Source organism: Dipteris shenzhenensis, chromosome 14, assembly GCF_047967505.1.
Source record: "Dipteris shenzhenensis isolate YYH24624 ecotype China chromosome 14, Dip_SZ_1.0, whole genome shotgun sequence".
NCBI classification, from domain to species: Eukaryota; Viridiplantae; Streptophyta; class Polypodiopsida; order Gleicheniales; family Dipteridaceae; genus Dipteris; species Dipteris shenzhenensis.
In genome coordinates this window covers 36,373,168-36,394,876 of record NC_141609.1, presented here as the reverse complement: position 1 = coordinate 36,394,876, position 21,709 = coordinate 36,373,168, and the positions used below count along the sequence as shown (strand labels likewise).

The following is a 21,709-nucleotide window of genomic DNA, read 5'->3' as shown; positions in this document are numbered from 1 at the left end:
ATAAGCAATCATAAATTACAAAAGAAGTCCTTATGAAATATAGCATCTACAAGGTGTAATTTGAAGATTGATTACTCTAGTGCACATAGGATAGATGTAATAGAGCCGCAATTTGTAATATATGGTTCGATAAAGAAATATTTCTAGCTCTAGAATAATTTCACATACTAGAAATTTACTATTTTTTTAATGTAAAATAGTCTCTTGAATCATTCTTGGCTTCATAATGGCTTTTTCTATACCTTTACAGCTTGAGAATACTTTTTCATATTCAAAAAATCTTTTCAAAGTTTTTCAACTTTTTCATATTAAAAAAATCTTTTCAAAGGACATGAGCTTACTTTGTGCTCATGTCCAATGAGTTGTTTCTTAATGTTTTCTTTAGAGAGAATGTTATAGTGTAATTGCCATTTCTCGAGATCATCCTACAAAAAGTGCTTTTTAATCCCTTTTAAAAATCGTTTGCTTGTTCTTTTGAATCCAAAGCACTCGGGGGGGTCACTCATCATATGTAACCCTATCACGTGAGTTCAACAAAAGGATATTTTTTATTTCTAAAATCTCGGGGGGGTCACTATGTATAAACCCTCTATATCACGTGCGTTCAAGGCCTATATTTAAAGTCCCTTATCTGTAAAAATTTTCATTAATAAAATGTACCCCTTTTCTATACAAATCTGTAAATTTTTTCCAAAACTATTTTAAATAGTCCCTTATGTATATTTATTTCTATAAATTTTAGACTCGGGGGGGTCACTCATCATATGTAACCCTATCACATGAGTGACCCCCCCGAGTCTAAAATTTATAGAAATAAATATACATAAGGGACTATTTAAAATAGTTTTGGAAAAAATTTACAGATTTGTATGGAAAAGGGGTACATTTTATTAATGAAAATTTTATACAGATAAGGGATTTTAGAAATATGCCTTGAACGCACGTGGTATAGAGGGTTTATACATAGTGAACCCCCCGAGCCAAAGCATTGGCTTTATCACTATACAAGGAGGCAATCGTTTGCTTGTTCTTTTGAATCCAAAGCATTGGCTTTATCACTATACAAGGAGGTAGTAACCACATGCACTTACACACTCTTGTTATGGTAGGCAACCTAAAGAGACGTTTTTGTTTTCTTCCATCTCCTTTAGCCACGTGTAACGAATATGAGCCCTTAGATTGGATTGATTTTAGCCATTAAATTGATTATAATTAATCTCAATTATGAAGGTTTATGCTTTTTAAACTATACAACATAAAAAGCATACATACAAACGCTTTTCATAAGAAATTTATATAAGTCTTTGAACTCTGAAGCTAGAGCATAATCAGATCTACAAAACCTGAGAGTTGCCCTTCGGGAGGCTGACTGAACAATATAGTGGACATCCCGGCGTGTCATGACGTCTATAGTCCAGTGGAATACACTTTTCCGAACCAGTACAACTGAACCACACAACTTTTCGACATCCTATAGGAGAACTGAAATTCCTTCATATCTGAGGCAAGCAAGGAGGACTAGGAAGAAGTCATGGGCGGGTGAAATAGAACCAGGCCAAGGCTAAGATAAAAGCAGGCAGGGAGAATAGAGAGTATGATGCAAGGGAGCTCCAAAGACCTGATTCCATGGCTTGATCAACGATCAAACTTGAACAATCAATGATTGGCTGCTTCTTGGAGCTCCATGACCAGCTTTTATATCGAAGCTTTTAGCTATACGAGAGATGTTGGGAGATAAGCTTTCATCTACGAGAGACTTTTGGATGGGCTCTACCGGGTGAACTCCACGGCATTAATCTCATACAAGATTTGCTGGGGACTGACTCATTTTTATTGACTCATAGTAAAGAATACGGTATCAAGAATTTGTGGGAGAAGGTGTAGCAACAACAACACTTTGCAGGTTCAAGTTCGGATATCCCCTGAAATTTTGCTTAACAATTAAGTAGGTTCACATATCCACTAAAATTTCTCTTAACAATTGAGTTTCTTTGTATTGATTGACTACATACAATAACCTCTGCCATTCTGATAACTCCATCTAGATTTTTTGGCATCACATCTAGTCAAAATCCTTCATTTGTGCCCTTTTAGAGTAGGATTTAAAATCTTTAGCTTGCTCAAATTTGAGCCGGAAGTACGATCGTATATGGAAGCTCAAGTCAATCGATTGTCTTAATTAATTCCTTTCTACCGCCCTCTAGCTTGAGCTTCAACCTTGCACATAGAAGTGCCATGTAAAACAAGGCTTGAATCTCTATAGATTGTCGTAGATCTCCTAAGAGGTACATGTAAAGTGCTATCAGATATAGCATGCAAAGGCTTGCACGACAGCAGATTGCCATTCATTTGGGCATTCAATATGCAAGTCCCTAGCAAAGAAAATCATAGCTTGATCATGTATTACATATCCTTCAATCCACCACCCAAGGATTCTCTAATGCAGTGCTTCTCGGATGGAGATACCGCATTCTGAAACTCTCTCTTTAAGCTTCTTGCTAACATTGTGCAAGGACACTTATAATCCACGGGGGGTAGGGATCTCCAGTAGCTCTACCTCTCTATCGCTCAGGATACCTGCCTCTTTGAAAAGGGTTATGATAGAGTTCCACACAAAAGAGAATTTCTCTGCCTCCAAGAAATTTGTTTCAAGCCTCTTATAAATGGTGCCCAGTCCGTACCTCAGGTCGAATCTTTGCTATAATCGTTGAGCTTAGAAGTCCAAGTACCACATGTATTCACTTGCAAGAGTGACTCCTCTTGCATGAGATTGAAAGATAATGGAGTGATTCAAGCCGCCAATTACTACAGCGTTGTTATAGAAACCTCTATGCAGTCCCAAAAAGATGCAAAACTTTTGGTAGGTTCTCCTCATGTGCAGGGAGTATTTGTAGTATTGCCAAATGTGTTCAGGGTACATTCATCCCTGAATAGTTAAACACTTGATCTTTCCAACCATCAACATTAAACAGGAAAAAGCATACAAAGTCGGATCATAGTTGGAAAGACTAGTAATCAAAATACACTTTTGGTCAAAGAACAATCTTGAACATTGGAACTGTAGCAAAGGTACATCCTTCTCCATTTAAAAACATCGAGAATGGTGCATCTCACCGCATAGAACTTGCCAAAAGGGATAAGCAGCATGAATACTATCAAGCAGCAGGTAGTAAGACAACAATCTGACTATTACACATCAAGATATCATTACCAATAAGATCCCAAAAGGAGATATAACTACCCCCATGGTTCTTGGTAACTATCACACATATATGAATGCTGACATTCATGATTACTAGGACATATGCCTGACCTATGGTGCCTAAATGCCCCTCAACACTACCAAACTCAAGTCAAAGACCAATCAAAATTGCCCAACAAAATCATGCAGACGATCATCAAGAAGGTCATGAATGTGAACCAAATTGACTAAGACCAAAATTTGTATCTTCTTTTTGGCCTTCTGGACCACATACAAGGTCACACTAAAATTTCGCCTTTCAAAATGGTTTATGGTGTCGAGGCAGTGGTCCCCATGGAGTTCTTGGTTTTGAGCCTCTAGATTGTAGTGTTGAAATGCATGCCTAAGTTTAGAAGAGTCCCTTTCCATTAGTATGGATTAACTCATTAGCCAAAGACTTATACATCATCTCGTATGTCTTGGACATAGTATAATGATGTCAAAAGAAATAGGTCAATGGCCATGCAAAGCTCTGGATCTTCAAAGAGGAGGATGCAATATTACGCTTCAAATCCCAACTTGGTCTTCACTTTGAAAGTTAAAGCTTCAGTGGATCAAACCATACTATATCGTTAAAGAGGGTTTATGATGGCATGTTTTTATTCAGAAAATATACTATAGGGTGAGAAATTCAAGAAAATCACAGGTTGATTGTGTATCATGTATCCTTCAATTGATCCACCACCCAAGGATTTTCTAATGTATTGCTTCTTGGATGGAGATACCGCATTCTAAAACTCTCTCTTTAAGCTTCTTGCTAACATTGTGCAAGGACCCTCAATTCTTAAGACAGCGGTTGGCGAGCAAGGCATTTTCCTCCTTGGAAAGGCAATCATAACTCGCTACATTCAGGATGACAGTTTCATGGATTTCGATGTGGAATTGGCTCCTCCATGATGGGTCATGCCATCGTCCACTTGGCCTTTGGATATGTCAAAAACCTTACCGTTGACCTTGCTTTCGTTCTTGAAGGGCAGACACCCAGTGAAGACCCAAAGAGGATCTTGGGTGCGATTTGGTTTTATTCCCCCCTACGAGAAGAGTTCAAGGAGAGGGCTTGGTCATTCAAGTTTTGGAGGACGCATCTTCATCCAAACCATCAAGATCCTATGGTCAATGTTGAAGATAATGAGGCAGATTCTCGAGAAGAGAAGGGTTCCCCCTAGCAGTTGTAGCGGTCTTAAGAAGAAGAGAATGACAGAGTGATCTTGTCCAATGGACGGCGGTTGCCAGTGTCCTTCCTTTAACGTTGCGATTCGATTTGCATCTACAGCCTATTTATAGATAGGATTGAATGCTCCAAATGCATTTAAACCACTGCTTCTTTGGAGTTGGTATAACAAAACCAGGGACATTGGGAGTTGTATCCTAATTCAAACCGACAGATTTCCCTCGACACTAGCAAATCGTTTGTGTTTATTGAAAGTAATTCTATGTAATACTTTTCTAGGATATGAAGACATTCTCTTGATCTTGCCAAATCTCTATGCCAAGGGGATAGTCTAGAAGTCCAAAGATAATCATATCAAACTCCTTCCAAGTTTGACTTTCATTTATCTTATCATTGTCATTAGGGAAAAAGGGAGCTCATTTTGGGGCCCTGTAAGAAATTCACTATTTTTTTATTTATTTCTCTCCTAAAAGACCTCAAAAATAGTAAAATACGGAAACGTGGCTCAGAACTATGAGTAAGGACTACAGAACTATCAGTTCAGAAAGGAATAACACCTATTTGATTAATTTTGGACTAGTGCATTGTCCAAATTCGTTTTGTGAGATAATTTTGGATAAAGCATTTCAAAAAAAGAGGCTCTTATAAAACAAAACTTTGAGTCAAAAAGTAAGATTATAAAAAAGCAAATTAGGAAAATTGACGTGACATGTTATTAAAACTAGAGTACATTAAAAAAAGAGGACTTCATGTTGTTAAAAGAGACAAAAAGTAAGATTTTAAAAAATCAAATTAGAAAAAAAACTAGAGTACATTTAGAAAACTACAATACATTTAAAAAAAAGCATGACACATTTGTACAAGAAGTAGATCATATAACTCAAAGCCATATGGTGTTAAAAAACACCTTCCATTAGCTCAGCCTAGAAGATGTCATCTTTGTCTCTCTTGTCGATTACAACTTTACATTAGAGAACTAAAAAGTCTTTGTGGAACTGTAGTTTCATTTCTTGTCTATTACAGTTACTTTAGAAAACACATAAGTCTATGGAATTAAATTTCACATTTACTTTAAATTTCTATGGAATTAAATTTCCATCACTTGACTATTAAGTCATTAGAGAGAGCATATGTCCTCGAAAGTGCCTACTATGGCATTGGCTTCATGAAAACAAGTAGACTTTAACCAGGCCTGGCATCGCAAATCTCCTCACAACTTGTTTCGAATCTTCCGCTGACTTGTAAGCATTCAACAACTCTTCTTTTCTTGGCTTTCCTCATCTTCACCATTTTTTTCAATATAGCTTCTAGCCACCGCCATATCCTGTACGAAAATTTAACTCATTCGCATAAGAAGTACGTGATTATAAGAAGCAAAAAAGAAAGCTAAGGATATTCACCTCTTCTGCTGAGTTCAAATCAAGCAGCCATGTGCGTAACATATCCTCCTCGAATGATTTTCCCTTCATTGGTCCATACAAAAGAGATCTAAGACAGAATTTGAGTTCAGTAAATGAAGTCGGGTAGTAAGTAGTCATTGTCTTAGAGGGAAAGTGGGAGAAGGAGAGTGAGGGAGCAATAGCGAGGGATGCACAGTGAGCTGCCGCTCCTTCAAGAGTGATAGAAAGTGAGGGAAGACGTAAACTGAAAGATGAATACAAGTTAATCAGAAGGACTAGGATATAAGAAATAAGAGAGTGTTTGTGGAAGGACTACGATGGAAGATTACAAGTGCACTAAGGCACGATGTGTTCGCTATGATAAGGATAAGGGTTGGAATAAAGTGAGAGAAGCATTGGAAATGCTCTACTTTAAGGGAGTGGAGACTGTCCAACTAAATAAAATTTTGCAGAGCATTGGGAATGCTGTACTTTAAGTGAGTGGAGCATTGGGAATTGATACTTTGCCATGAAATATATTACAAATATTACATCATCACATATTCATATCCAAATTCTCATCACAGAAGGTTATATTTCCTAATAATCACATCATCACACATTCATATCATAAAATTGTGTGCATGAAATAAGTATATAAATATCATGACTAAATGCCACTTAAGTAATAAGTCAGAAATTGGTGTATAATCAACAAAAACTACATCAGGATTCATACATTGCAACAAATAAATGTCAACCATAATATTCATGGAGTAAACAACATCATGGGGTGGTAGCAAGCTAAGGGTGTCCACTTTTTGTTCACTCCCCAATCCTAAGGAGGTGGAAAAACAAGCTTTTTAGCACACAAAAATGCAAATCTCACCTACTTCCCTATGGATCTAGTCTTTGAAGTCTTCTGACACAACATCACACTTGCTATTGTGCACACAATCGTATAGTCTGATCGAAAATTCGATGCACACACAAAAAATTTCTTTGTGTCACACGGCATGGTTCCAGGGTGGTCACACGTTTGTCACGAACAAAGAGTGTCATATTAAATTCTAAATTTCTCACTCATTTTAGATTAAATGTTATTGAAACTTTGTAAGTGGTCTCTTTGCATTATGTAGAGCTTAACTTGATTTATTGGTAATTTTTTGAATGATTTATCTAATTATAAATAATTATTTATAATAAATAAAGTCATAAAATACATGCATTTTAGTAGCACACCACATTTTTTTAGTATTTTGAATAATTAAGCAAATCCAATTCGGTGGAAGGTTAGTAGGCACATAAGGGTGTGTGGTTGAATCATCAAATCCCAAATCCAACGGTTAGATTTAGGAAGATTGAAGTTTAATTTTTACTTTTACTCCTTAGAGGATCAACAAAGAATATTAAAAATAAATCTAGTAATTCTCAAACATAACCAAACATTTCAAAAATGTCAATATTTTTAGTTCTCTACATGATGAATAAGAGGAAAAAATTTTGGTTAAATTTGAGTAAGGGAAACATACGATATGGCCTCCAAGAGTTAAATCTCCCTTTTGTGGGGGAAAAAGGGCCACCCAAGCCTAATACCAAGACAAGGTAGGCTTGGTATTAGGCTTGGTGAGGTAGGCTAGGAGCATCACCGATCCTAGTGGCAAGCCTTTGGAGTCTGCATGCTGCCCATGTGGAAGGTTGAGTCATCAAAACCATGCCACGTTGTTAGACCACGTGGTGCCATCTCATCAAGCAGATGTGACATCACTCCTTGCCATGTCACCTTACATTGCCACACGTGCTGCCACATGTGCCACCTCATCATTCCACATCATCAGCCATGTGATCACACAATGCCACCTTGGCATACCTCCTCAACCTTGCCACGTCACCAATCCCTCCACCTCAATTTGCCATGTCAATCTACCACCTCATGAATGCCAACTCATCATGCCACATCACCTTTCAATGTCATCGAAGAGGCCCAGTACCACATCATGACCATGCAGGAAGAGACTATATTACCACATCATGACCATGCATGGTGCCACATCAGCCAGATGTATACACATGACGATGTGCGATGCATACAATACCTCGATCGAGGTACATATGCTGGGTGAGGCATACAATACCTCGTTCGAGGTATGTGACCGAGGACACCTAGAGATACTTCGATCGAGGTTCATACATACATGCGCAATGCACTAAATACCTCGATCGAGGTATAAGGTCTGATCGGGGCTCCGGGCATAGCAGACCTCTCCACCAAAACTAAGCCAATTAGTATCAATCTTAGCACCTCTCCTGCACCAATAATAATGAAGAGCAATCTAAGAGCAATCTAGTGGATGAGTTGAGGCTCTCTATAAGACACCACGTTTTGGTTCATTTCACCCATTCTTAGCCATTCTTGCCTCCTCATCACTTTGTCACACCTTCCATCCTACTTTCATTGAGAATGGGTTCTCAAAGCCGTAGAGCTAGTAGACGTGAAAGATGTAGGAACCCCCCCCCAAATCTCATTGACGAGGAGCGCAAGCGGAAGGCTCGTGAGCGCAAGAGAGCCTCTAGAGCTCCAGCTCGCGCTGCCACCACTGATCCACCTCCAGCTCTACCTCTACATCCCACCTCCACCCCCACCCCCACCTCCATTGTCCCCCCATGCTCATCCGCTCCCCTACCTCTAGCCTCCGTCCTAACCACCTACATTTTGGCCTCCACCTCTACCTCTTCCCCCTCCCCCCTCCCCCCTCTCCCTCCCCCTCCCCCTCCCCCCGCTCCGCTTGGCGCCTCCCTTCCCCGTCCACCCTACCATCTCCCATTGATCCCCTTGCCCCACCTTGCAGCAGCAGTGTTGCTTCACGATGTGACTTGCCGAAGTCCACTATCCGTCGTCGTACTAGTAAGATTGTGCAGTCTTTTTTTTGTGACCTCACGCCAGCTTCGCAGTCTTCTCTTCTTACGTCCCTGATTGATCACCCTGACTTGGTAGAGTGTAGGAGGCTTGCTGGTCTTGGTGCACGTAGATATAGGGTTGTATCTAGCGAGGTCCTTAGCAGTGTTCGACGTTCCTATGCTTCTATTAAGCATAGGAACTCCAGTGATGCCTTGGCAGCACGTCGTGCTATTGTGGCTGCCATTAGTAGACCTCATATGATAGGCCATGTGCGTACCGCTTCACGTCTTCTTCAGATTGCACCGCGCACATTGCGAGCAGGCATCATTAGGAGGCAGAGTCTAGAGGATAGTGAGACTCATGCTCTTTGGGCTTCGAGTGGTCGTGCACCTCGCAGCGATCGATTGTTGGATGATTCCACTAGGTCCTTCATACAACAGTTTTGGGAGGAGCATTGCAGAGCATCCCCGGTGTTCAAGAAGGCATTGCGGAAGAGGGTGTCACGCGGTGTGTACATTGAGCATGGTGCATGTTTTTTGGAGTGTACCCAGACTGAGTTGTACACTCAGTTTGTAGAGGCGCACCCGGAGTTCAAGATTGGGCAGAGGTGAGCGATGCAGGCCATGGTTTGTGCGATGCTCTCAGGAGCGTGACACATGCTGTTGTCGCTACCATGTGGATTTTGGATTGATGTATGACGTATTCCGTTCCCTTGATGGTCATAGGGGAGTGGTTCCTACTAGCCCTCGCGACTTCATTCATTCCATATTGTGTACACGAGATGGTGATGCTTTATTCCACTCCCTTGATTGTGTGGAAGGCACGTGTACTTTGTGTGGTGACTTTGCTAGAGTGCCACGAGTTGCACTAGATACTTGTGATGTGCAGATGGTTCGTTGGCAGCAGTATGAGTACTGTACCTTGACATTAGATGGTGGTGCACAGTTGAGGAGGTTGCAGCTTGTGGGGAAGGAGACACCACGTGTTGTATTCATTGACTGTTTTCGAGGGAAGCTGTACCGCTACATACGCCACTCGCACACTGCGAAATGGGAGGATCGTCAGTTTCGTGCATGTTTGAGGACATTTCCTATAGGGGTGGTTGTCTCAGTGGTGGACTTTGCGGAGAATTACACCTTTGCACCACAGCATGAGATCCAATCGGAGTATTATTTCTCCGAACAGGTGACGTGTGATTGAGTATTGATTTTTTCCCCGCCTCATTATATTGAATTATTTCAATAGTCATATTTTTTTTTCAATGCCATATTGCAGGTTGCTATATTTGTGCACATTAGCTATCGTCATGCACAGGCTCATGTGGATGGCATTGATAGCACCATGGACTCACGCATCATTGTGCAAGAGTATCACTTCTACATTAGTGATGATCGATCGCATGATGCCCATTTTGTGCAGCATTGCTTCACTTTGCATGATAGTTTCTTGAGGGATCATGGTGTCACATGGCAGCGGCGCTGGATCTGGTCAGACGGTTGCGGTGGTCAGTTCAAATCCGCTAGACAGTTTTATTGGTTCTGCAGATGGCACCGTGAGACAGGCATTCCGATCACATGGAGCTACTTCGAGACAGGGCACGGTAAGGGAGAGCACGATGGTGCAGGTGCTTGCGTGAAGCGTGCTTTGCATCAATACCAGTTGCGTCACAGTGCCGATCGCTTCAAGGATGCACATGATGTGGTGCGGTGGTGCAGCCAGCACTTATCCACTAGTGCTACGTCCTCGTTTCAGTCGCGTGACGATAGGGTGGTGAGCCGGTATTTTTGGTGCGTGGACATTGGGATTCTTGATCGGTTGAGGCCTTTTGATTGTCGTTCTGTGCCTGGCACTCTTGATTTCCATTCCATCAGGAGCGTAGGTGAGTCTCACCCCGCGATCTTTTCTCGACGGTTTGCATGTTTTTGCTCTGCATGCATTGATGATGATTGGGGAGGGTGCTCCATGATACCATGGGCCGATCCATGGGTACGGCGAGTGCTTTCTCCCTTCCAGCCTTGGGAGGAGATACATGATGATCAGGATGCGGGATTCAGTTCCTCTAGAGATTATGACCAGCTTACAGATATTTTGCGTATTGGTGATATCTTCGCGGTTATTGCTTCGGAGGGCAATGAGGAGGGTGTGGATTATTACTTGTTGCGATGCTCTATGCTGAAGAGTGTGCTGAATGAGGATACAATGGATGGGCATGGGATGCACTTCAATGCTCATAGCATGATCGTAGGAGGCCACTATTTTCAGCAGATACAGAGGCGTGGTCGCTATATTGAGTTCCAGGAGTACATGGTGGATCAGGAGGCATACATGTATTCTCATCTTGTTGTTGGGATCAAGATTACTTTGAGTCGTGTTCGCACTCGCAAGGCGACGTCCACTCCACGATGGCGCCTTGCAGTGGCGGATCACGAGAGCATACTTGCAACTATTGGCATGAGAGCTGATCCTGAGGAGTAGCACATTACATATCATATTTTTTGGGATCATCAGTTGATCAGATTGATTTTTATTGGGTATTACTAGTTGATTACACTTTTTTGTATTCGATATGTATAGGCTCACTATGTGACTGTACCATTGTAATTTTCATGGACTCATATTTTGTATTTCACTATGATGGCTGTATACACGTTCATACACATCATTGTATTAGATTCTATTTTTAACATGATGTCCGATGTCTTCTCAATGGGATTTGTTGTGTTTGTAATACAAAAAATTGTTTATTAGTAGTAATGTTGTAATTTGTTTTGTGCATTAGGACATTTTAAAAACGTGACTAAGAAAATTCGTGCACGTACTAACGAAATACGCGTGTGGACTTGCTTGTTGGGGATGAAACTTCGCATGACTCTTAAGCCACCCTAGACATACATCCACGCGAGATTTGGTCTGAATTGATTTGGTGTGTGCCACGTGGAAGGTACAATGCGTACATTTTTACAATCCCTACTAGCACTCGTGACTACGTATGAGCTACTAGCACGACTATGTGTGAGAAATGGCGCACGTACTAACCAAATATGCATGTGGACTTATCTGTTGGAGATTAAACTTTGCACGGCTCTTAGGCTACCGTAGACGTACATCCACGCAAGATTTGGTGCCCAACTGATTTGGTATGCGCCACATGGAAGGACAGCTGTGTACATTTTTACAATCCCTACTAGCACGACTACGTATGAGCTATGGTGCATGTACTAACGAAATACGCATGTGGATTTATCTATTGGGAATGAAACTTCGCACGACTCTTAGGCCACCCTAGACATACATCCACGCAAGATTTGGTCTCCAACTTATTTGGTATGCGCCACGTGGAAGGTATAATGCGTACATTTTTACAATCCCTACTAGCACGACTACGTGTGAGAAATGGCACACGTACTAACCAAATATGCATGTGGACTTATCTGTTGGAGATTAAACTTTGCACGGCTCTTAGGCTACTGTAGACGTACATCCACGCAAGATTTGGTGCCCAACTGATTTGGTATGCGCCACGTGGAAGGTACAATGCGTACATTTTTACAATCCCTACTAGCACGACTACGTATGAGCTATGGCGCATGTACTAACGAAATACGCGTGTGGACTTATCTGTTGGAAATGAAACTTCACACGACTCTTAGGCTACCGTAGACGTACATCCACGCAAGATTTGGTGCCCAACTGATTTGGTATGCGCCACATGGAAGGACAGTTGCGTACATTTTTACAATCCCTACTAGCACTCGTGACCGTATGAAAAATGGCGCACGTACTAATGAAATACGCACGTGGACTTATCTGTTGGGGACGAAACTTCACACGCCTCTTAGGCTACCCTAGACGTACATCCACGCAAGATTTGGTCTCCAACTGATTTGGTATGCGCCACGTGGAAGGACAAATGCATACATTTTTACAATTTCTACTAGCACGACTAAACCCTAAACCCTAAACCCTAAACCCTGGACCCTAAATCCTAAACCCTGTTGGGCACGAAACTTCACACGCCTCTTAGGCTACCCTAGACGTACATCCACGCAAGATTGATCTCCAACTGATTTTGTTTGCGCCACGTAGAAGCAATCCCTACTAGCACAGCTAAACCCTAAACCCTAAACCCTAAACCCTGGACCCTAAATCCTAAACCCTGTTGGGGACGAAACTTCACACGCCTCTTAGGCTCCCTAGACGTACATCCACGCAAGATTTGGTCTCCAACTGATTTGGTTTGCGCCACGTAGAAGCAATCCCTACTAGCACGACTAAACCCTAAACCCTAAACCCTAAACCCTGGACCCTAAATCATAAACCCTGTTGGGGACGAAACTTCACACGCCTCTTAGGCTACCCTAGATGTACATCCACGCAAGATTTGGTCTCCAACTGATTTGGTTTGCGCCACGTAGAAGCAATCCCTACTAGCACGACTAAACCCTAAACCCTAAACCCTAAACCCTGGACCCTAAATCCTAAACCCTGTTGGGGACGAAACTTCACACGCCTCTTAGGCTACCCTAGACGTACATCAACGCAATATTTGGTCTCCAACTGATTTGGTTTGCGCCACGTAGAAGCAATCCCTACTAGCACGACTAAACCCTAAACCCTAAACCCTAAATCCTAAACCCTGTTGGGGACGAAACTTCACACGCCTCTTAGGCTACCCTAGACGTACATCCACGCAAGATTCAATTGATTTGGTTTGCGCCACGTAGAAGCAATCCCTACTAGCATGACTACACGTTAGCGTACCACCAAAGTCAAAAGAAAATAGTAAAATTAAATTGTGGCCTAACATGTTACACCTTCCTTGTACTCCCATACATGAGTAGAGTTTAAAAGTGAGAAGTGGGATTGTTAATATGTGTATATTTTTTTGGTGCATAGCCACAACAACCCTTTCTTTTTACATAAACCAAATACCAACACTTTTCCTTATACCAACCGCCAATCCTTTCTCTTGTACATAAACCACTAAATGCAAAAGAAAATAGTGAAATAAAATGGTGGGCTAGCATGCCACACCTTCCTTGTATTCCCGTATACATGCATTAATTGCCAATTGTGTTGATTTCTCTTCTTTATGTTCATTATCTTTTATACATGCATAATAATTAGATTGGTGCATTGGCAAATGTCATATTAAGGAAATTGAAATAGTCCTTAGAAACTTGGAAGGCATATGCGATTGTGATTTGGAAGGCACATGTGATTGTGGTTCGAATATGACAAATAATTAGGTCTTGTTTTCTTTGATCACCAATTAGCACAAGTCTCGGGGGGGTCACTATGTATAAACCCTCTATATCACGTGCGTTCAAGGCCTATATTTAAAGTCCCTTATCTGTAAAAGATTTCATGAATAAAATGTACCCCTTTTCTATACAAATCTGTAAATTTTTTCCAAAACTATTTTAAATAGTCCCTTATGTATATTTATTTCTATAAATTTTAGAAATAAAAAAAATCCTTCTGTTGAACTCACGTGATAGGGTTACATATGATGAGTGACCCCCCCGAGGCACAAGTATTGTTAACAATAAGAGACAAATTAAACACTGAGTCATAATAAATAACAGCAAAATCATGCAAAGGACAAGTCTAACTCCATTTTTGAAAAAAATCCCCAAAAAATTTATATTTTTTAAAAATTGTAGGGACAAAATATACGCTTCATGTCAATAATATTAAAAAACTAGAATTGTGAAAAAAGAATGCATAAAATATTACTTATATTTTATTGCAGAACCTAAAAATGTCTAGTATTATCATTTGCAAAAAGTATTCTCTCCTTTAATTTAAAAAACATGACAAATTGCAAAGGAGAAGAAACTGCTTCATTCAACTAAGAGAGTTGCTAGAGCTTTTTCTTTGAAATACCAATTGTTTTCTATGCAAGTGCCCATATCAAATCCATATACAATAATTTCGACACCCTACAAACTAAGCATGTCCACACATTGGTGATTTCTCGAATTTTTTCCTTTTGTCATGTTGTTTAAGTATCTCTAGATCACACATTCCCTCAAGTTCATTGGTGTTGAAAGAATTTTTTATCAATTGATTTACACATAGGTAACAACATTGCCCTCGGAGTCATGGATAAGTTTTGTACCAATATACATTTCTAGAATACTTTTTGTAAATAACATAAATTGAAAGTTGGTAAAATTGATGTTACTTTAATATCTAATTTCATTTGATGAAACAATTTTACATTGGGCTATGGCATTGTCTAAAAAAAGTAATTTTCTTTTTATACAAATTAGTTTATCAAATGGTTGAATTTCAACATATTTTGATATTAAGATCGGAAGGCTAGATTTGGAAGCATGAATATGACAATAGTTGTCTTTTTGAAAAATTGATGAAAATTTGGATTTTGAAACACACTTTATTGACAAACATGAATAGAATAAAATTTTTGTTTAAAAAATGAAAAACTTTTATCAGCAAAATAAAATTTTCATCCAAAAAAAGATGAATTTTCATATGTTTAATGTTTAATGTTTACAATTAATGTTTAATGTTTACAATTACTTCACATGGCATTCTTTTTTAAATACCGAACAAACTATAAACTGAGATAAACAAAGTGTGAAGAACATCATGAAAGTACGAAAATGCTCATACATCATAAAAGTGGGAACAATATCATGAAAGTACCAAAATGAATCTGTACATCATCATCATCATGCTGCAAAAGTGCATCCCTATACAAGAAACGTGTGAAGCCTAAACAATCAATCTGAATCCAAATCTGATAACTCTACATATGATCCTCTAGTGGAACGCTGACGTGGCTCCTATATGACCCGCTGCCCAACCGTCCGCTGTGTGCCCTCAGGCAAAGCCGGCTCAGATGGGCCAGCCTCATCTCCTGCATGAGATGGGCCAGCCTCATCCTGATGAAGAGGAGGGCATGCTGCACGCGCCACTGCTGCCATCTCTGCCTCCCTCGCCTCCTCTATGTATGCGCGTCTCAGCTCCCATAGCCGTGCATCTGCGAATACTCGTGCCTCAAATCCAGCGCGAGTAATCGTCTCTACATGTGAAAGACGCTGGTCTCGGCCCCGCCCTAGCTGCTGCTCCACCCACTGCTGCAATGATGTCTGCAGCTCTGCCTCTCGCTCAATCCGGCGTGCCTCCTCCGCTCGTGCCTCGTCACCTGGCATGAAATCACCGTACGAAAAGCGTCGTGGAATGCATGATGCAACCACCGATGTATCCGCACCCTCCTGCATCAGCAATGCTCTCTGTGCCTCCTCCCTGTAGTGCTCTGTCAAGACTACACGGGCGAATGGATCAACAGCCTGACGATGACCAGGATATAGATCATCCATGCCCAGTCCTCTGTATGTCGCCACATCAATGTCAGCAAAGCATACAGGGCACACTGAACGTGCCACCATGTGGCGGGTCATGCAATGGAGATGTGCGATGTGGCCGCACCCTAGTCCAAACCACCCTACAGTGTCAAAGTCCTCGTGGCAGAGGACACAAGTGGCAGTAGGAAGCCTCGCTACGACTGCTGCGTCTATGGGTGTCCTAGTCGGCACATCTACAGGAGGAGCAGGGTATAGGGCCACACTGGGGTCGATCCTATGGCGCGACGGATCACGACTAATATGCCTCAACTGCAAAATATAGTGCTCTACGCGATGGTATGCTATGCATGTCCGAATCCTCTGCTCCTCCAAATCTGTCTGCAACAGTCGTACGCGAGACTCCATCTCCTGACGCAATAGATGTGCCTGCAATGCAAACATGTCGCGTACATGGTGAGAATTAACCAAAAAACTTCAGTTCAAAACACGCTACAAAAAAATAAACTAACATAATCAAAATAACTAACCTCGTCCCTAAACTCGGCCAACACAGCCTCCAACTTTGCAATCCGTCTGTCTCGAGCCTCCAACTCGTGCTGAGGCACCGTAGATGTGGGAGGTGGTGTAGATGTGGGATGCTCCATCGATGATCGAGGTGGGGGAGGTGGAATCGCAATAGATCTCGATAGGGCAGAGACCATGTGCTGCAAGGATGATGCCACTGAATGAACATCCCCCCTAATCTATCCTCCCACCGCTCGCAATGCCGGTGCAGGGATGGTGTGCAACTCTGGTCCCTCGCGTCGACGCCGAACACCTACAATCTGATGCTCCTGACGCCCCATCCTACCACGTCCCGCTCCTGATCCTGGACGGGTACTGAGGTAGTCCACCTGATGACCAAGGACAAACTCAGCATAAAGCTGCATGGCAAACGACCTGGCTATCTGGTGGTTGTGAGGCAATCGACCACCATTCGCAGCAAGATATCTCGGATAAATGTGTGCTGCTATGATGGGGTGCCTACACCGTAAAATATGCAAGGGGAGCCCTGATCGTGGTCGCATCGCCTCGGTGTGACCATCCCAAAACATGTCCTCCAAGGCCTCCCTGTGATGTGACTCCCGCTCAAACAACTGTCGAATGGCTCTCCAATCCAAGCCACCACCAGTGATCTCCGCCTCAGCCTGTGCCTGAAAGCTATCCACAACGTCCTCAACTGTGTCCAATCGACTCAGAGCCTCAATAACTGAATCCAGGCTCGCAACCAAGTGAGGGGGTGCCCTAGCATCCTGCAGTGCCCTCATCTCAGCTCTCAGCATCTCTATCTGCATATGAATAGTGGTGCTAGAACCTGTGCGCTGGCTGGCGCATGCACAAAAAAAACACATGGAAATTAATATTCTATTTGGGTAATGAAAATAATATTCTATTCAATATGACTTATAATCTATTTACGTAATGAAAACTATTTGTACGTACTCCTTGATGAGGTAGATCCTATGCACCTACCGGTAGATGGGCCAAATGTGTGGCTCAATATTAATCAATATTATTAATAATTCTTAATTTTGATTAGAATTTTTTCACTCTAGTCGTTGCATTTTAAAACTTAGATGTCTCAAATATTTTTTCCTTATATGTTTCCCTTTTTTCACTTTTTATCCAATATGAAACTTTTCCACATGTGGTGTAAGGACCACATTGTCCACTAATGGCCCCTATACTAAGGACAGATAGTGGAGAGGTTTGGTTAATAAGACCTTCTTTGAATGCTTTACTGCCTTGGGTTTGCAATAGATATGGAGGAGATAGAAGGATACCTAATACATTACTTTGAACGATACACAAGCAAGGCGCATCTAGTATTTCTCGGACTACACATTAAAAAAGAGAGCGGGTTCACACTACAGACCTTTTAAAGTGAGAACTTTGAGAAAATAATTAAGCCTTTTCAATATTATCTATTTTGGTTGGGCAATCCACCTCAACTAGTGGCCATTCCTATAGATCATCACTTGGTTCAAGACATTTTGTATAAGACTCACTCGACTTCTAGTTGTAAAAATAGTTTTGGAATGAGATCATCCACATACGTAGCAACAACAAAGGGCACAAGATCCCTAGAAGAGGATTCAAAAACTTTGAAAATTAAATCCTTGGATGTCCCTATGCAATGGGAAGGGTTGCATACGATAACTAATGTTAATTTTGGTTGAGCTCAAGTAATAAGCGTCACCGTTGCCTATGGTTGGACTAGCAAGAAAGAGACCACCCTTGCTTACAATGAAACTAGCATATAATTCCTTGAGCATGTGGTTGACATTCCATGTGTGACATAGTTTCAACGAGGGAAAGGAGATATGTAGCATCCATACTATTTTGGTTATGAGGTGGTTCACGTGATTATTGTTACAAAGTCTTTTTGGGAAAACATCTTAGTCATTTGTAAAAGACAAGATAAATGTTGTTAACATTAGTCATAGGTTTCCCTACAGTGCAAAAAGGGATGTATGTGTGCCACATGGCGAGCTGCCATGTAGCAAACAACATGGAATGGGATGCTTCAAATGTCGACTCTTGAAGGTTATGGAGTTCTCTCTCTCTTAAGTCGATTTGAGGCTGCTCAACTCAGACAAATGTTATGCAACATGGATTTCTCTCTTCAACTAGATCCACCCGACAAAATTTTCCTCAACACAATGAATATTGACTTCATTTCAAAGTTTGGCATTTCAAAAATAGCTCATAACGAATCCTTATATTGGCCCATACACTTATCTATGATCATTAAGGGATGATTAGGAGAGATTCAGTCATTAATAGGCTCTATTTGCACTTAGGTCTATAGTTGATCAAAACACTTGCATATATTAGCATGAATGTGGAATGAATATAGATCCACTAGAGTCCCATGTGCAATGAATGTTAGGTATTCTAGTTAAACTTTCAGTTTCTCTATGGCGTATTTCTTTCTTCTTATACATATAAGAGAAGTAGATGAATTATGGAACTAGACAACAAACATGATCAAAGTGCTAGATCTAAAGCATGCCATAGTGATAGCATAAGAATCTCAAACAGTTTATAGGCACAGACCGTAATATTCGAGTTCTTGAAGACCCATCCAAATATTCTCAATCTTGTAATATTCTTTTTTCAGTTATGCTAGAGTCTATGCATAACTTAGAAGAATTAGACATTTGCAAACTATTCCATGTCTTCTTAAGGTCTAAGCCACTATTTCATGTCTTCTTAAGGGATATTGAAGATTTGGACTAAGCCACTATCTAGGCATTTCCAAGCTATAACCTTATCATGCATGCTTAGTCTAATCAATCTATTGACTAATAGGGGACATATGCCTTCAACATATTTCCTAGTAGAATCGATCCTTACTAATTGCCAAATAGTTAAAGGATGATTTATCATTAGTAATTTCCCAATATATTAGGGATGATTACCCAAGCTTAAACCTAGTTTCCTTCTAAAGAACTTGCTTGTCCCAAAGTGTCTAGTCAACTTCAAGCTTTGGTCACCAACCATGTCACTAGTCAATCTTTAATGTCCAACTCCAATAGTTGACTAGTAGGTTTATGTTTGTGTATTAATTTGATAAGTCGAGCGAGTCTTATACAAAATGTCTTATTAATTTGATAAGTCGAGCGAGTCTTGTGCCTCATTAAACGTTTTTTAAATTTACAATTTTCACATTTTAAATTATAAATGTCGTAATTCAAAAATAAAAAAAAAATTACAAATGCATTTCAAATTTATAAATACTTTATAATTATTCCTATGAACGTTTTTTTATTTAATAAAAATAGCTCTATTTTAAAAAAAAAAATTCATTTTCACATTTTAAATAAAAAATGTCGTAATTTATAAATTTCAAAAAAACATTAAAATGCATTATAAATTTAGAAATTTTTTATAATTTTCCTTATAAACTAAAATTTAATTAAATTCTACCAAAAAGAAAATGCTACATAAAAAAAACAGAAATATAGAACATTTTCACATTTTGAATAAAAAATGCCTCATTAAACGTTTTTTAAATTTAAGATTTTCACATTTTAAATTATAAATGTCGTAATTCAAAAATTTAAAAAAAAATTACAAATGCATTTCAAATTTATAAATATTAATATGAACGTTTTTTTATTTACTAAAAAAGCTCTATTTTGAAAAAAAAATTTCATTTTCACATTTTAAATAAAAAATGTCGTAATTCATAAATTTCAAAAAAACATTATATTGCATTTGAAATTTAGAAATTTTTTATTATTTCTCTTTTAACCTAAAATTTAATTAAATTCTGCCAAAAAGAAAATGCTACATAAAAAAAATAGAAATATTTAACATTTTCACATTTTGAATAAAAAATGCCTCATTAAACGTTTTTTAAATTTAAAATTTTCACATTTTAAATTATAAATGTCGTAATTTAAAAATTAAAAAAAAATTTACAAATGCATTTCAAATTTATAAATATTTTATAATTATTAATATGAACGTTTTTTTATTTACTAAAAAAAGCTCTATTAAAAAAAAAAATAATTTTCACATTTTAAATAAAAAATCTCGTAATTCATAAATTTCAGAAAAAGATTAAAATGCATTTTATAATTTTTCGGTTATGCTTTGCATTGTCGATCAAGCATAAAACACCTTTTTTGCCTTAGTGTCATGCACAACCATGAAAAAACACGGTCCTAAGTATGTTAATCAAACAAGTACTTATCGGATGGGGGCTCCACTTTGCACGCAAGTCCATTTCAACTATGTTGAGATGCGTGCAAAGTATTGTCACCATCAGATATGCTCTGCATGGTCGATTATGCATTATACAACGTTTTTCCCGTAGTGATATGCACATCCGCAAAAAAACATGCCCTTAGGTATGTTATCTGACCAAGTACTTATCGGATGGGTGTGCCTCTTTAAGAACATTTCAATACCACCTAGGTTAAGGCGTAGGAAAAGTATTGTGCCCATCGGATATGCTTTGCATGGTCGATTGAGCATTAAATACCATTTTTTCCTTAGTGTCATGCACATTCGTAAAAAAGCACACTGCTAGGTGTGTTATCCGATCAAGTACTTTTGTGATGGGAATGCCACTTTGCATGTAAGTCAATTCCACCTATTTGATGGTGTGTGCAAGGTATTTTTCCCATCGGATATGCTTTGCATTGTCGATCAAGCATAAAACACCGTTTTTGCCTTAGTGTCATGCACAACCATGAAAAAACACGGTCCTAGGTGTGTTATTCAAACAAGTACTTATCGGATGGGGGCTCCACTTTGCACGCAAGTCCGTTTCAACTATGTTGAGGTGCGCGCAAAGTATTGTCACCATCGTATATGATTTGCATGGTCGAACAGGCATTATACACCATTTTTTCCCTAGTGGTATGCACATTCACAAAAAAACACGCCCTTAGGTGTGTTATCTAACTAAGTACTTATCGGATGGGTGTGGCTCTTTGAGAACATTTCAATACCACCTAGTTTGAGGTGTACAGAAAGTTTTGTGCCCATCGGATATCCTTTTCATGGTCAATCGAGCATTAAATACTATTTTTGCTCTAGTGTCACGTACACCCGTAAAAAAAACACACTGCTAGGTATGTTATCCGATCAAGCACTTATGGGATGGGCGTGCCACTTTGCATGTAA

At 39.8% G+C, this 21,709-nt stretch overlaps 1 pseudogene; it reads left to right on the top strand.

Annotated features, from left to right (window-relative positions):
• Positions 1-1,400: 1,400 nt before the first annotated feature.
• Positions 1,401-4,407, top strand: LOC147894558 (protein ENHANCED DISEASE RESISTANCE 2-like; annotated as a pseudogene).
• Positions 4,408-21,709: the final 17,302 nt, after the last annotated feature.